This window comes from Heptranchias perlo, unplaced genomic scaffold (genome assembly GCF_035084215.1).
Source record: "Heptranchias perlo isolate sHepPer1 unplaced genomic scaffold, sHepPer1.hap1 HAP1_SCAFFOLD_1268, whole genome shotgun sequence".
Classification (NCBI taxonomy): Eukaryota; Metazoa; Chordata; class Chondrichthyes; order Hexanchiformes; family Hexanchidae; genus Heptranchias; species Heptranchias perlo.
This window is the reverse complement of record NW_027138503.1, coordinates 27,501-40,000: the sequence shown is the minus strand read 5'-3', so window position 1 is coordinate 40,000 and position 12,500 is coordinate 27,501.

Here is a 12,500-nt window from a genome sequence, read left to right as displayed (position 1 = left end):
ATGGCTCGTTGCGTGCGGCAGGAGGCGGCGCAGCGTACGGTACCGAGCACTCGGAGATGCGGTGCTGCCCGCCGGAGTGACAGCGAAAGGCTGCGCACCGCTTTCCGCCTGGTAACTCGGCGTCCGTGAGACCGACCGACTCCGCTTTAGCACCGGAGCTAGAGTGGGGCAAGGGGCACCGAAGGGTACCGGAACGATCACGTTCGCATACCGGGAAGTCGAGTGCCGGGCCGCTGAAAGCGAGCAGGGTGCCACCGCTCGGGGCCCCGGTTTGTCCGTCCCACCCGGAGGCCCATATCTCCGGAAGGCACAGGCCGATTTCCTCCGGGTATGGCTCGTTGCGTGCGGCCGGACCAGGCGCAGCGGACGGTACCGAGCACTCGGAGGTCCGGCGCTGCCCGCCGGAGTACAGCGAAAGGCTGCAAACCACTTTCCGCCGCCTCCCTCCGCGGGCGTGAGACCGACGGTCGTCGGGTTTGGTTCCGCGGCTAGAGCAGGACGAGGGGCAGCGAACGGTACTGGAAGGAACCCGGTCGCACACCGGGAAGTCGACTAGCGGGCCGCCGAAAGCGAGCTCGGGGCCCCGGTTTGTCCGTCCCACCCGGAGGCCCATATCTCCGGAAGGCACAGGCCGATTTCCACCGGGTATGGCTCGTTGTGTGCGGCCGGACCAGGCGCAGCGGACGGTACCGAGCACTCGGAGGTCGGGCGCTGCCCGCCGGAGGTACAGCGAAAGGCTGCAAACCACTTTCCGCCGCCTCCTCCGCGGGCGTGAGACCGACGGTCGTCGGGTTTAGTTCCGCGGCTAGAGCAGGACGAGGGGCAGCGAACGGTACCGGAACGAACCCGGTCGCACACCGGAAGTCGAGTGCCGGGTCTCGAAACGGAGCCGGGTCGGCCCAGTTTAAAACGGAGAAGAGAGTGCTGCCCTCTGCGGGTGAAAACATGGAAGTACGTTGGTTAATGATTTCCAGTTCACCCCGCTTGGTCAGGCCCACTCGGAGGCGGATAACTCCGGAACGCCGAGGCCGATTTCCTGCGGGTATGGCTCGTTGCGTGCGGCAGGAGGCGGCGCAGCGTTCGGTACCGAGCACTCGGAGGTGCGGTGCTGCCCGCCGGAGTGACAGCGAAAGGCTGCGCACCGCTTTCCGCCTGCTAACTCGGCGTCCGTGAGACCGACCGACTCCGCTTTAGCACCGGAGCTAGAGTGGGGCAAGGGGCACCGAAGGGTACCGGAACGATGACGTTCGCACACCGGGAAGTCGAGTGCCGGGCCGCCGAAAGCGAGCAGGGTGCCACCGCTCGGGGCCCCGGTTTGTCCGTCCCACCCGGAGGCCCATATCTCCGGAAGACACAGGCCGATTTCCACCGGGTATGGCTCGTTGTGTGCGGCCGGACCAGGCGCAGCGGGACGGTACGAGCACTCGGAGGTCGGGCGCTGCCCGCCGGAGGTACAGCGAAAGGCTGCAAACCACTTTCGCCGCCTCCCTCCGCGGGCGTGAGACCGACGGTCGTCGGGTTTGTTTCCGCGGCTAGAGCAGGACGAGGGGCAGCGAACGGTACCGGAAGGAACCCGGTCGCACACCGGGAAGTCGACTAGCGGGCCGCCGAAAGCGAGCACGGGGCCCCGGTTTGTCCGTCCCACCCGGAGGCCCATATCTCTGGAAGGCACAGGCCGATTTCCACCGGGTATGGCTCGTTGTGTGCGGCCGGACCAGGCGCAGCGGACGGTACCGAGCACTCGGAGGTCGGGCGCTGCCCGCCGGAGGTACAGCGAAAGGCTGCAAACCACTTTCCGCCACCTCCCTCCGCGGGCGTGAGACCGACGGTCGTCGGGTTTGTTTCCGCGGCTAGAGCAGGACGAGGGGCAGCGAACGGTACCGGAACGAACCCGGTCGCACACCGGGAAGTCGACCAGCGGCCGCCGAAAGCGTGCTCGGGTCCCCGGTTTGTCTGTCCCACCCGGAGGCTGATATCTGAGGAAGTCCGAGGCCGATTTCCTCCGGCTAACTCGGCGGGCAATGTGTCCCCCCCACCATCTTCGGCTGATTACCGTGGCTGGACCGGATCAAGGAGCAACGGAACCGTGCCAGAACGACGTCGGTCGGACGGCGTGAACTGATAGTGCCGAGGCCGGAAACCGAGCCGGAAATGTGCACCGATTTATTGGTCCCACTCGCAGGCCCATATCTCCGGAAGGCCGAGGCCGATTTCCTCCGGGTATGGTTCGCTGCGTGCAGCCGGAAGGGGAGCAGCGGACGGCACTGAGCAGCCGGAGGTGCGGCGCTGCCCGCCGGAGCTGCAAGCGAAAGGCTGCGCACCGCTTTCCGCTGGTTAACTCGGCAGGCCGTCAGGCCGACCGACTCCGCTTCAGCACGGGAGCTAGAGTCGGGCAAGGGGCACCGAAGGGTACCGGAAGGATCACGTTCGGACACCGGGAAGTCGAGTGCCGGGCCGCCGAAAGCGAGCTCGGGGCCCCGGTTTGTCCGTCCCACCCGGAGGCCCATATCTCGAGAAGGCACAGGCCGATTTCCTCCGGGTTTGGCTCGCTGCGTGCGGCCGGACGAGGTGCAGCGAACGGTACCGAGCACTCGGAGGTGCGGCGCTGCCCGCCGGAGGTACAGCGAAAGGCTGCAAACCGCTTTCCGCCTCCTCTCCCTCGGGCGTGAGACCGACGGTCGTCTGGTTTGCTTCCGCGGCAAGAGCAGACGAGGGGCACCGAGCGGTACCAGAACGAACCCGGTCGCACACCGGGATGTCGAGTGCCCGGCCCAAACCCGCTACCCCCCCCCCACCCGAAAGCGAGCCACGGTTTGTGGATTAAAAGTGAAGCGGCAAAGATTTGTAAAACAGCGTGAAATGATGAACCAGAAGCCAAAGTAATGGTGGGAATAAAAGTTCCGAATGTGAAATGGTGAACCAGAAGTTGTGTGAACTGTTTAACCAAAGTGGCAAAAATGGATTAAAAGGGGTGAAATGATCGACCGCAAAGCAGGGCAAGCATTAAACAAAAGCAGCAGCATTTTTAAAAGGGACAAATGGTTTACCAGAATCCCAAAAGAATGCTCAGAGACTTAAGTGCCAAAGGGGCAAATGGTTAACCAGAAGCTGGGTGAACTGCTTAACCCAAAGTGGGAAAAGGATAAAAAGGGGTGAACTGATCAACCAGAAGTCGACAACAATGTGCGGCGATTAAGTCTGAAAGAGGGAAAGGTTGACCGGAAAGCAGGGAAATGATTAAACAAAAGCAGAAAAATTCAGTAAAAAGGGGCAAGTGGGTGAACCAGAAGTTGGGTGAACTGCTTAACCAAAAGTGGGAAAGAGGATTAAAAGGGGAGAAATGTTGAACCAGATGTCGAAAACAATGCGCGGCGATGAAGTCTGAAAGAGGAAAAGGTTGACCGCAAAGCAGGAAAGGATTAAACAGAAGCAGCAATATCTTTTAAAAAGGGACAAATGGTGAACAGAATCCCAAAAGAATGCTCAGAGACTTAAGTCCCAAAGGGGCAAATGGTTAACCAGAAGCTGGGTGAACTGTTTAACCAAAAGTGGGAAAAAGGATTAAAATGTTGTGAAATGATTAACCAGAAGGCGAAAGCAAAGTGCGGCGGCGAAGTCCTAAAGGGGAAAAGGTTGACCATAAAGCAGGGAAATGATTAAACAAAAGCAGAAAAATTCAGTAAGAAGGGGCAAATGGTTAACCAGAAGTTGGGTGAACTGCTTAACCAAAAGTGGGAAAGAGGATTAAAAGGGGAGAAATGTTGAACCAGATGTCGAAAACAATGCGCGGCGATGAAGTCTGAAAGAGGAATAGGTCGACCGCAAAGCAGGGAAATGATTAAACAAAAGCAGAAAAATTCAGTAAAAAGGGGCAAATGGTGAACCAGAAGCTGGGTGAACTGCTTAACCAAAAGTGGGAAAAAGGATTAAAAGGGGAGAAATGTTGAACCAGATGTCGAAAACAAGGTGCGGCGATGAAGTCTGAAAGAGGAATAGGTCGACCGCAAAGCAGGGAAAGGTTTAATCAAAAGCAGCAATATCTTTTAAAAAGGGACAAATGGTGAACCAGAATCACAAAAGAATGCTCAGAGACTTAAGTCCCAAAGGGGAAATGGTTAACCAGTAGCTGGGTGAACTGTCCAACCCAAAGTGGGAAAAAGGATTAAAAGGGGTGAAATGATTAACCAGAAGGCGAAAGCAAAGTGCGGCGGCGAAGTCGTAAGGGAAAAGGTTGACCAGAAAGCAGGGAAAGCATTAAACAAAAGCGGCAACATTTTTAAAAAAGTGGCAAATGGTTAACCAGAATCCCAAAAGAATGCTCAGAGACTTAAGTCCCAAAGGGGAAATGGTTAACCAGAAGCTGGGTGAACTGGTGAACCAAAAGTGGGAAAAAGGATTAAAAGGGGAGAAATGTTTAACCAGAAGGCAAAAGCAAAGTGCGGCGGCGAAGTCCAAAAGGGGAAAAGGTTGACAAGAAAGCAGGGAAATGATTAAACCAAAGCGGAAAAATTCAGTATAATGGGGCAAATGGTTAACCAGAAGCTGGGTGAAATGGTTAACCGAAAGTGGCAAAAAAAGATTTAAAGGGGAAAAATGATTAACCAGAAGTCGACAACAATGCGCGGCGATGAAGTCTGAAAGGGGAAAAGGTTGACCACATAGCAGGGAAACGATTAAACAAAAGCGGCAACATTTTTAAAAAAGTGGCAAATGATTAACCAGAATCCCAAAAGAATGCTCAGAGACTAAGTCCCAAAGGGGAAATGGTTAACCAGAAGCTGGGGGAAATGGTTAACCAAAAGTTGCAAAAATGATTAAAAGGGGTGAAATGATTAACCAGGAGGCTAAAGCAATGTGCCGCGGTGAAGTCTGAAAGAGGGAAAGGTTGACCAGAAAGCATTAAACAAAAGCGGCAACATTTTTTAAAAATTGGCAAATGATTAACCAGAATCCCAAAAGAATGCTCAGAGACTAAGTCCCATAGGGGAAATGGTTAACCAGAAGCTGGGGGAAATGGTTAACCAAAAGTTGCAAAAATGATTAAAAGGGGTGAAATGATTAACCAGAATTCGAAAATAATGTGCGGCGATGAAGTCCTAAAGGGGAAAAGTTTGACCACAAAGCAGGGAAAGCATTAAACAAAAGCGGCAACATTTTTTAAAAATTGGCAAATGATTAACCAGAATCCCAAAAGAATGCTCAGAGACTAAGTCCCAAAGGGGAAATGGTTAACCAGAAGCTGGGGGAAATGGTTAACCAAAAGTTGCAAAAATGATTAAAAGGGGTGAAATGATTAACCAGGAGGCTAAAGCAATGTGCCGCGGTGAAGTCTGAAAGAGGGAAAGGTTGACCAGAAAGCATTAAACAAAAGCGGCAACATTTTTAAAAAAGTGGCAAATGATTAACCAGAATCCCAAAAGAATGCTCAGAGACTGAGTCCCAAAGGGGAAATGGTTAACCAGAAGCTGGGGGAAATGGTTAACCAAAAGTTGCAAAAATGATTAAAAGGGGTGAAATGATTAACCAGGAGGCTAAAGCAATGTGCCGCGGTGAAGTCTGAAAGAGGGAAAGGTTGACCAGAAAGCATTAAACAAAAGCGGCAACATTTTTTAAAAAGTGGCAAATGATTAACCAGAATCCCAAAAGAATGCTCAGAGACTAAGTCCCAAAGGGGAAATGGTTAACCAGAAGCTGGGGGAAATGGTTAACCAAAAGTTGCAAAAATGATTAAAAGGGGTGAAATGATTAACCAGGAGGCTAAAGCAATGTGCCGCGGTGAAGTCTGAAAGAGGGAAAGGTTGACCAGAAAGCATTAAACAAAAGCGGCAACATTTTTTAAAAATTGGCAAATGATTAACCAGAATTCCAAAAGAATGCTCAGAGACTAAGTCCCAAAGGGGAAATGGTTAACCAGAAGCTGGGGGAAATGGTTAACCAAAAGTTGCAAAAATGATTAAAAGGGGTGAAATGATTAACCAGGAGGCTGAAGCAATGTGCCGCGGGGAAGTCTGAAAGAGGCAAAGGTTGACCAGAAAGCATTAAACAAAAGTGGCAACATTTTTAAAAATTGGCAAATGATTAACCAGAATCCCAAAAGAATGCTCAGAGACTAAGTCCCAAAGGGGAAATGGTTAACCAGAAGCTGGGGGAAATGGTTAACCAAAAGTTGCAAAAATGATTAAAAGGGGTGAAATGATTAACCAGGAGGCTAAAGCAATGTGCCGCGGTGAAGTCTGAAAGAGGGAAAGGTTGACCAGAAAGCATTAAACAAAAGCGGCAACATTTTTAAAAAATTGGCAAATGATTAACCAGAATCCCAAAAGAATGCTCAGAGACTAAGTCCCAAAGGGGAAATGGTTAACCAGAAGCTGGGGGAAATGGTTAACCAAAAGTTGCAAAAATGATTAAAAGGGGTGAAATGATTAACCAGGAGGCTGGAGCAATGTGCCGCGGTGAAGTCTGAAAGAGGGAAAGGTTGACCAGAAAGCATTAAACAAAAGTGGCAACATTTTTAAAAATTGGCAAATGATTAACCAGAATCCCAAAAGAATGCTCAGAGACTAAGTCCCAAAGGGGAAATGGTTAACCAGAAGCTGGGGGAAATGGTTAACCAAAAGTTGCAAAAATGATTAAAAGGGGTGAAATGATTAACCAGGAGGCTGAAGCAATGTGCCGCGGTGAAGTCTGAAAGAGGGAAAGGTTGACCAGAAAGCATTAAACAAAAGTGGCAACATTTTTAAAAAATTGGCAAATGATTAACCAGAATCCCAAAAGAATGCTCAGAGACCAAGTCCCAAAGGGGAAATGGTTAACCAGAAGCTGGGGGAAATGGTTAACCAAAAGTTGCAAAAATGATTAAAAGGGGTGAAATGATTAACCAGGAGGCTAAAGCAATGTGCCGCGGTGAAGTCTGAAAGAGGGAAAGGTTGACCAGAAAGCATTAAACAAAAGCGGCAACATTTTTTAAAAATTGGCAAATGATTAACCAGAATCCCAAAAGAATGCTCAGAGACTAAGTCCCAAAGGGGAAATGGTTAACCAGAAGCTGGGGGAAATGGTTAACCAAAAGTTGCAAAAATGATTAAAAGGGGTGAAATGATTAACCAGGAGGCTGAAGCAATGTGCCGCGGTGAAGTCTGAAAGAGGGAAAGGTTGACCAGAAAGCATTAAACAAAAGTGGCAACATTTTTTAAAAATTGGCAAATGATTAACCAGAATCCCAAAAGAATGCTCAGAGACTAAGTCCCAAAGGGGAAATGGTTAACCAGAAGCTGGGGGAAATGGTTAACCAAAAGTTGCAAAAATGATTAAAAGGGGTGAAATGATTAACCAGGAGGCTAAAGCAATGTGCCGCGGTGAAGTCTGAAAGAGGGAAAGGTTGACCAGAAAGCATTAAACAAAAGCGGCAACATTTTTTAAAAATTGGCAAATGATTAACCAGAATTCCAAAAGAATGCTCAGAGACTAAGTCCCAAAGGGGAAATGGTTAACCAGAAGCTGGGGGAAATGGTTAACCAAAAGTTGCAAAAATGATTAAAAGGGGTGAAATGATTAACCAGGAGGCTGAAGCAATGTGCCGCGGGGAAGTCTGAAAGAGGCAAAGGTTGACCAGAAAGCATTAAACAAAAGTGGCAACATTTTTTAAAAATTGGCAAATGATTAACCAGAATCCCAAAAGAATGCTCAGAGACTAAGTCCCAAAGGGGAAATGGTTAACCAGAAGCTGGGGGAAATGGTTAACCAAAAGTTGCAAAAATGATTAAAAGGGGTGAAATGATTAACCAGGAGGCTAAAGCAATGTGCCGCGGTGAAGTCTGAAAGAGGGAAAGGTTGACCAGAAAGCATTAAACAAAAGTGGCAACATTTTTAAAAAATTGGCAAATGATTAACCAGAATCCCAAAAGAATGCTCAGAGACTAAGTCCCAAAGGGGAAATGGTTAACCAGAAGCTGGGGGAAATGGTTAACCAAAAGTTGCAAAAATGATTAAAAGGGGTGAAATGATTAACCAGGAGGCTGGAGCAATGTGCCGCGGTGAAGTCTGAAAGAGGGAAAGGTTGACCAGAAAGCATTAAACAAAAGTGGCAACATTTTTTAAAAATTGGCAAATGATTAACCAGAATCCCAAAAGAATGCTCAGAGACTAAGTCCCAAAGGGGAAATGGTTAACCAGAAGCTGGGGGAAATGGTTAACCAAAAGTTGCAAAAATGATTAAAAGGGGTGAAATGATTAACCAGGAGGCTGAAGCAATGTGCCGCGGTGAAGTCTGAAAGAGGGAAAGGTTGACCAGAAAGCATTAAACAAAAGTGGCAACATTTTTAAAAAATTGGCAAATGATTAACCAGAATCCCAAAAGAATGCTCAGAGACTAAGTCCCAAAGGGGAAATGGTTAACCAGAAGCTGGGGGAAATGGTTAACCAAAAGTTGCAAAAATGATTAAAAGGGGTGAAATGATTAACCAGGAGGCTGGAGCAATGTGCCGCGGTGAAGTCTGAAAGAGGGAAAGGTTGACCAGAAAGCATTAAACAAAAGTGGCAACATTTTTTAAAAATTGGCAAATGATTAACCAGAATCCCAAAAGAATGCTCAGAGACTAAGTCCCAAAGGGGAAATGGTTAACCAGAAGCTGGGGGAAATGGTTAACCAAAAGTTGCAAAAATGATTAAAAGGGGTGAAATGATTAACCAGGAGGCTGAAGCAATGTGCCGCGGTGAAGTCTGAAAGAGGGAAAGGTTGACCAGAAAGCATTAAACAAAAGTGGCAACATTTTTAAAAAATTGGCAAATGATTAACCAGAATCCCAAAAGAATGCTCAGAGACCAAGTCCCAAAGGGGAAATGGTTAACCAGAAGCTGGGGGAAATGGTTAACCAAAAGTTGCAAAAATGATTAAAAGGGGTGAAATGATTAACCAGGAGGCTAAAGCAATGTGCCGCGGTGAAGTCTGAAAGAGGGAAAGGTTGACCAGAAAGCATTAAACAAAAGCGGCAACATTTTTTAAAAATTGGCAAATGATTAACCAGAATCCCAAAAGAATGCTCAGAGACTAAGTCCCAAAGGGGAAATGGTTAACCAGAAGCTGGGGGAAATGGTTAACCAAAAGTTGCAAAAATGATTAAAAGGGGTGAAATGATTAACCAGGAGGCTGAAGCAATGTGCCGCGGTGAAGTCTGAAAGAGGGAAAGGTTGACCAGAAAGCATTAAACAAAAGTGGCAACATTTTTTAAAAATTGGCAAATGATTAACCAGAATCCCAAAAGAATGCTCAGAGACTAAGTCCCAAAGGGGAAATGGTTAACCAGAAGCTGGGGGAAATGGTTAACCAAAAGTTGCAAAAATGATTAAAAGGGGTGAAATGATTAACCAGGAGGCTAAAGCAATGTGCCGCGGTGAAGTCTGAAAGAGGGAAAGGTTGACCAGAAAGCATTAAACAAAAGCGGCAACATTTTTTAAAAATTGGCAAATGATTAACCAGAATCCCAAAAGAATGCTCAGAGACTAAGTCCCAAAGGGGAAATGGTTAACCAGAAGCTGGGGGAAATGGTTAACCAAAAGTTGCAAAAATGATTAAAAGGGGTGAAATGATTAACCAGGAGGCTGAAGCAATGTGCCGCGGTGAAGTCTGAAAGAGGGAAAGGTTGACCAGAAAGCATTAAACAAAAGTGGCAACATTTTTTAAAAATTGGCAAATGATTAACCAGAATCCCAAAAGAATGCTCAGAGACTAAGTCCCAAAGGGGAAATGGTTAACCAGAAGCTGGGGGAAATGGTTAACCAAAAGTTGCAAAAATGATTAAAAGGGGTGAAATGATTAACCAGGAGGCTAAAGCAATGTGCCGCGGTGAAGTCTGAAAGAGGGAAAGGTTGACCAGAAAGCATTAAACAAAAGTGGCAACATTTTTAAAAAATTGGCAAATGATTAACCAGAATCCCAAAAGAATGCTCAGAGACTAAGTCCCAAAGGGGAAATGGTTAACCAGAAGCTGGGGGAAATGGTTAACCAAAAGTTGCAAAAATGATTAAAAGGGGTGAAATGATTAACCAGGAGGCTGGAGCAATGTGCCGCGGTGAAGTCTGAAAGAGGGAAAGGTTGACCAGAAAGCATTAAACAAAAGTGGCAACATTTTTAAAAAATTGGCAAATGATTAACCAGAATCCCAAAAGAATGCTCAGAGACCAAGTCCCAAAGGGGAAATGGTTAACCAGAAGCTGGGGGAAATGGTTAACCAAAAGTTGCAAAAATGATTAAAAGGGGTGAAATGATTAACCAGGAGGCTAAAGCAATGTGCCGCGGTGAAGTCTGAAAGAGGGAAAGGTTGACCAGAAAGCATTAAACAAAAGCGGCAACATTTTTTAAAAATTGGCAAATGATTAACCAGAATCCCAAAAGAATGCTCAGAGACTAAGTCCCAAAGGGGAAATGGTTAACCAGAAGCTGGGTGAAATGGTTAACCAAAAGTTGCAAAAATGATTAAAAGGGGTGAAATGATCAACCAGAAGTCGAAAATAATGTGCGGCGATGAAGTCCTAAGGGGCAAAAGTCACCCAGAAGGCAGGGAAATGATCAAACGAAAGCAGCCAAAAAATTATTAAAAGAGGGGAACTGATGAACCAAAAGATGAGAAACGGCCCGCAGAGACTAAGTCCAAAACGGGAACTGGTGAACCGGAAATGATTAACCAAAAACTAAGTCCGAAGAGGGAACTGGTAAACCAGAACTGAGTAACCCGATTTTTAAAATTAATTATAAATGGGGAAACGATTGAGCAAAAGGCGGAAATTAAGTCACAGGGACCATGTCCGAAAGGGCAAGAGGTTACCCCGTAGGGGGCATTCGTCAACTCAATCTGAAAACTTTGGAGGCAAATCTGACCAAAATGCGGAAATCGGACCACACCGCGAGGGGCGCCATTCGACGGGGCAGGGTTAGACGCGTCGAACGGTACCTGAAGGTCCCGGCTGCGACACGTGAGTCCGGAGATATGGCCAGTCAAAGTCTGATGGGAGGTACCGAAGCCGAAAAATCGAAACGCGTTTGCGGCGATTCGGTGTCAGAGAGTCGGTCACGAATTCAAATTCGTCCCGCTGATTCGCCAATTGCCAGCCGGTTCCGGGGGGATTGGCGGGGTACCTGCAGGATAGTAAGAGGTGGCATGTCGAGACTTAGCCTGTTTACCAGACTTGTGTCTAGCGCCTCCAGGTCTGCAGAGACCGACCCGGGCTGCCGCCCAACCGACTTTTAAGCCTTTTGGGAGTGGGAATTTTTCCCATTTTTCCCCATTTTTCGGGTTTTTTGGTCGGGCTTGAAAACGGCGGCCCCGAGGCCTCCCGGGGCTGGCGGGCTTCGGCTCCCTTGCGAGAGGGTCCGAATTCCACCCGTTTAAGCCCAGAAAGGAGTTCGGAAGTCAGTCGGTCGAGGGAACCCCTTCGGAAGTCCGACGGGGATGGATTCGGCCGGCGTTTCGGATCTCCGGTCAGAGGATTCCCCCCCTGGGCGGGGGGGTGCGAGTAGCTGCCGGCAAACGGTCCCTTGCACTTGTGGCACAAAAAGTCCGAGCACAGGTTAATGAGTTGGCCGCGGAAGCCCCTATGCCGAAATGAGAAAGCCCCCGTTGCGGGGATTTAGTGACGCATCTGCGGCCGGAGGTGGGAGGCCGTCCTGCCGAATTGACACTTGTCATTCGGGCACCTAGGGATTGGTCGGGTACCCGGAGATTTTCGAGAACACGATTTTCAGAGCTTTCTCTGACAGCCCAGGTGCACTTTAAGAGTGCCTGAAAAAGTGACACTTGGCAAAAGGCTCTCAATTTCAAAGCGGAGACCTTTACAAGAGCACTCGGAAGTCACCTGTCAGCATTTAAAGCTACATCAGGCGGCAATTTTCGAACTCTTTGTCAGTCTGAAATCGTGTTGAGCCTCGACAGCGTCGGGCTCAGGCAGGAGGAGCTTGCCAGCAGAGAGAGGCTCACCATGGATTGCTGGTGGATGCTTTTCGAAAACATATACACATTATATTATATTATAATAATATAAAGAAAAAAAAGAGTTTCTCAAAATCTCTGTGACACTTTGCAGATTTTTTTGAAAGCCAATAAAGAGAACTCTTTAACTTGAAAGTCACCTGTGCCGGCATAGCGATGACTTTTAAAACAGGTTGACACTTTCGAGCCGCGGCGGCTCTGAATCACCCCAGACACCAAGTGTGTTTGTGGGCAAGGCACCGCGGCCGGTGGGCTGCTTTTATAATAACGGGCACGCAGACTTTTTGAGAGGAATCGGTACTCTCTTCCGATCGATTTGGCGACTCGCGTCCGACATGGGAGGGCCCGAGCGGTCCAGCCAAGGCTGGTGTTCAGGCTCGTCAGGTTCCTCTCTCTGTCCCAAGTGGCAGACGGACAGTTTTAAAAGTCAGTGGGTTTTGTCGGCACGACTCTCCTGTTCACCCGCTGGCGTATTGCTCTCTTGTGAGGCCGAGAAGTCCACCTGTGTTGTCTAACAGA